This window comes from Solanum tuberosum, unplaced genomic scaffold (genome assembly GCF_000226075.1).
Source record: "Solanum tuberosum cultivar DM 1-3 516 R44 unplaced genomic scaffold, SolTub_3.0 scf00060, whole genome shotgun sequence".
NCBI lineage: Eukaryota > Viridiplantae > Streptophyta > Magnoliopsida > Solanales > Solanaceae > Solanum > Solanum tuberosum.
The window spans coordinates 2,150,792-2,155,941 of NW_006238985.1; the positions used below are offsets into that span (position 1 = coordinate 2,150,792).

Sequence of the window (5,150 nt, forward strand, 5' to 3'; positions counted from 1 at the left end):
AACTTTCACATATAGCAAACATAAAAATCATATTTGTATGTTATAACTATAGTTTGCATAATTGCGCTTTATAGCAAATTTTATGTTTGCTATGGAGTTTTTGATTTGTATAATTCGCTGCAAACATCCAATTTTATACAAATTGTTCAGTTTTGTATAAATTCATTTATACATTGTAATTTGTATAATAAGATCTGTATTTGTATAATTATAAGTGTATCGTATGAAAATATATGTATTTATATTTGTATATACACTTTTCTCTCGCTTTATACAAACACAAACACATTTTATACCGAAATGTATAAAATAGCTAATTGTATACCGAATCAGATGGCAAAAAATGGATATTGGCTGTGAATTACAATTAAAATAAACTATAGCTATAACATTTAATTTGAATTAATAGTTTGCTAGTTCATACAATTTTCCTTTTTTTAAAGGGAAAATTGTACATAATAGCAAACTATTAATTCAAATTAAATGGTATAACCACACTTTGATTTAATTGTATCTTGTAGCAAACTGTTTGCCAGCGCCTCTCTCCCTCAAACTCTCGCTCGCCACTCTCCTCTCTCGCTCACTCCCTCTGTGCTCGCCTTTCTCGCTTTATACAACATAATTGTATAAATTGCGTTTCTGTTTGTATAAAGCAAGAGAAAATTGTATATACACATGCAAATACATACATATTCGTCCTATACACTTATAATTATACAATAAAAATATTCCCCTGCCCAGTTCTCTTTTGTCTTTCTCTCTTTCTCGTTTTATACAACAAAATTGTATAAATTGCGTTTCTGTTTGTATAAAGCAAGAGAAAATTGTATATACACATGCAAATACATACATATTCGTCCTATACACTTATAATTATACAATAAAAATATTCCCCTGCCCAGTTCTCTTTTGTCTTTCTCTCTTTCTCGTTTTATACAACAAAATTGTATAAATTGCGTTTCTGTTTGTATAATATAATGTATAATTTATGTTTGTATAAAGCGAACGAGAGAGCGATTTTTGATATACAAATATTTTTGTCAACGATTTATACAAACGAGAGGCTAACAACAATTTATACAAATGGCCTGCCAGCGAAATTATACAAATCTGAAGAGGAGCCAACGAATTATACAATTGCTTCTTTTTGTATATATGTATAGCGAAATAGACAGCTTTCAATTGTATATGTATAGCGAACTATACATATATATGTTTGCTATGGAGTGCAATTATGCAAATTTTGCTATAGCATGCAAATATGATTTTTTTTGTTTGCTATATGTGAAAGTTGCTCTTTTTTAAATGCATCCTTCTGGTAAAGCACTAGCCCTCTTCAATCCAACTTCAAGAATTAGATTTTGCTGCTCTTTAGCATTTTACAGCAGGCCCAAACCATTTTGTACATTGACTTTACAATATATAACTTTGTTATTGAAAATATTGCAACAAGAAGTCGTTGTAGTATAGTGGTAAGTATTCCCGCCTGTCACGCGGGTGACCCGGGTTCGATCCCCGGCAGCGGCGTCTATATTTTTTTATCTAGTTTACAAAATATGTATGTAGTATTAAATTTACATATATTATACGTATTAAGAAACCTTCTCTTGCCTTTTCTTTTGAATGTGCTACTTGCACCGTGCATTGTCTCGCTATCCGACCATAGTCGTAATTGGAATATTGCTCTTGTACTTTAATTCTATGGCTTTCTATTGTTTCTTATAGTTTAATTATCATTTTGTTTTGTTAACATTACTTACTATTCAGTATAGTTTTACTTTTTTTATTAACGTCTATCGAAAACAACTCTCTATCTCTCTGAAATAAGAATATAATCTGCATACACTATATACTTTCCGACCCCATTTGAATGCAAAAACGTGCTATCATCTCCAATATCTGACATTAACAATGACGAATCATGGGAGTCCTCTCTCTTGTCAGGGACCTCCACTAGGATTTCTTATCTTATGTTTTTGTTCTTCTATTTTTTCCATATATACGTGTGTTTCTTGTCTATTACTACCTTTTTTTTTAGTCAAAGCCATCCAATTGTCAGAAATCTAACCTAAATTTACCTTTGGCAATTGGCATTTACTTTCTGTTCTCTGCTTAAAATACAAATAAATCAACATAGCCCTGAATTTTTAAGGACCACCTACCTACAGTGAAGCCCCCAACTTTTCTTCACAAGCCCACTTTCACTAGCCCGGTCCAAATGTACTACAAAAACAACGGCTTATTCAATGCACACATAAACTTTTATCTTCGAACTTGGTTATTTGATAATGTCGACCCCATAAACAATAGCATGGGGAAAAATCGCCTTGTGTATATTTTTCAATTGTTAATTATCATATAGTTATATATATATATATATATATACATGATATACTTGTTTCAAATTAATGTATTGTTATTTTTCGAGTAAATATATAGGAAACTTTGTTGGAACACTATTTTTCTTATATATAAATCTGTTTTGTTATTTATTTTTACATACGTGTTATTTTTGTGTACATTTTGTAGTCAAAGGCCGCCAATTATTGTCAGAATTCTACCCAAATTTGCCTTGGCAGCTAGTTACTGTTGGTCCTTAAAAATATAAAATACAAACTAGCCGTGAATGTTTATGGACCACTTAAAATATAACAAATAATTTAATTGAGACGAAGACCCAATTTTTTCTTCAGAAGCTCAATTTCAGTATTATGTTAATTTCAAGGAGAATAAATACATATATTATAAAATGAAATTACGAGTACTTGATAACTAGTGCTTAATAGTCCATTGGTTAAGTGAGCCAACTTAGAACCCTAATTTTAGGAAACTCTTTGTTACTGTGCATAAGGTAGACCACATGATATTTTCTCTGTTTCAATTTATGTATAGCATGGTTAGAATTTTGATATTCTAAGTTTTTAAATTTTGGTGGTGATTTCATATAGTCTTTACTCTTTAGATTTTTGTTGAAATAATATTTATATATTTGATAACTATGTAAAAAGTAATATAAATTACAATAATTAACAACTTAAAATATTTAAAGACTGGTAAAGAAATTTCAGCCAAAGAAAAATGTGGTTGACACTCTTAATGAAAATCCTAATGTGCCACATAAACTAGGACGGAGTAATAAGTAACACATTACAAATTGCACATGTAAAATCACTTTAGGCAAACTCTGTGCAACGAGCTCGACTGAAAATGTATTTATTGAGGAAATCAATCTCTGACCTCCCTTATGGATACCACATGTTACCAATTGGGGCACCCTTATTGATATGGGTAGATCTTGAGGTGGCCGAAGTTGTTTAATCGAACCCTCTCAACAAAAAATTACACTATATAAAAGGTAATTCTTTTATGCATATATATAGAATTGGAATTTCCTAAACACAACAGTAGAGATTGACCTAGTTGTTCAGGTGTTCAAAATTTATTGAGGTTCTGAGTCCCTTCTTAAACACTGTATTTTTTTTTCCGAACCCTATAGTAAAAATCTTGTATTCGCCACTATTTACGAGTGTACTCCTCTAACTAAAAGTTCACACTTTAAATTATTGTGTCACGCGTTTGCATTTTATTATTCTTCTTATTTCTACCTTAAACTTGATCCTCACTCCTGGTTAATGATGTTTGATTTGATTGGAGACATAGCAAATCCCAAATTGATACTCATAGTTATATGATTAAGTGAACTTGGATAGTGTAACTACAAGTCCTAATAGCACCATTATAAGTAATCATACTCTAATTCACTGGATTGTACATTTCCAAGCTGTCTGTGATTAATAACAATTAATACAAAGATTTGTTTGTTGTTGCTTCATAATCCCATTTTGATTATTACTCCTAGGAAGATATGTAACTTCACACATTATAATTAGGACCAAGGAGGAAGTTTCATGGGACATAATATAAGAAACAAATATGTCTGAATAATAGAAGATGGGCACCATATCTGTCACGAGAACATCACGTGCCAACATGTCCTCATTTGTACAGTACAACTATGTCTTTTTCTATAATATTATATATGTAAACACCTTGAAAATCATCAAACATATGAGTGTTATTTAATCTTCATTGTCTCCTCTTTCTCTAGGTTCTTTTTCTTCAGCCATCTTATGTCAATGTGTTATGCTTCGTACTTAAATTATTACTATCAAATTGACCACACCAAGGACCCCTCTAACCACTTACCCACCCACCCACTCACTCAAACGTTAGGTTAATTATATATACTGATAATGTAAAAATCGAATTTGGAAATGGTGGCTGTCGAGGAAAAGTTATTGGGAAGCGTGCGCGATAGACAGAAAATATTATAAGGTACGTAAAACGATTGTCGTGTTCTCGCTAAACATGTTGTTAAATTAAGTTAAACTTTGTTGAATTTAATAGTAATTTAGGGACTATCCTGTCTACTGTTTGTCTCGTAATCTCAGTTTATCTTAATATTGGATTCTTAATTAATGATTGATCATATAGTACAGCTAATCTAAAATCTTTTTGACTCGTGACATATTGTTAGCTAACTAATTATAATTGATGGAGTGGAAAATAAAGCCACAATAGAAGGGAAATTGACAGGTTAATGTTTATGGAATTTTATGAATTTAAGCCTAAGATTCTATCTAATAATTCTAATTAATGTGCATTTAAAACGAGCAAAACAAATTGAAACTTCAAGGAAATATCCTACTAAATATTTAAAGAAATTAAATTGCAGTAATTATTAAATAATAGTAATATATAACTATATTGCAAGCCTATTTGCTTACATGGCCGACTAAGTCATCACTTATCCCGGTGGATGATGCCCACAAAATATAATGTTGATGAAGAGAGCACAAATGAAAATCATAAAAGCAAAACTTCTATAGAGGTTTTTGAAATTATTTTGAAGAAAAATTATGTAGGATTAATTTCCATGAAGAAAAAATTGTTGAGGAATGGGATGGAATCCCACATTGGATTGGTACGATATTTTTAGACATTATAAAGCTAGAATAATCATTCTTTTTTTGAATTATCTTTTCAAAACCTCATTTGACAAAATATCTTTAAAAAGAGAGTGACGTGGCATGTGATTGAGAAGGTAGAGACTAGAGATGGGCAGAGGTTAGATTCCAAGTGTATTGGGG

At 30.9% G+C, this 5,150-nt stretch overlaps 1 non-coding gene across 1 annotated transcript; it reads left to right on the forward strand.

Annotated features, from left to right (window-relative positions):
* Window positions 1-1,455: 1,455 nt before the first annotated feature.
* Window positions 1,456-1,527, forward strand: TRNAD-GUC (transfer RNA aspartic acid (anticodon GUC)). The gene has a single exon. It is a non-coding gene; the product is annotated as a tRNA-Asp (tRNA).
* The last annotated feature ends 3,623 nt before the right edge of the window (window positions 1,528-5,150 follow it).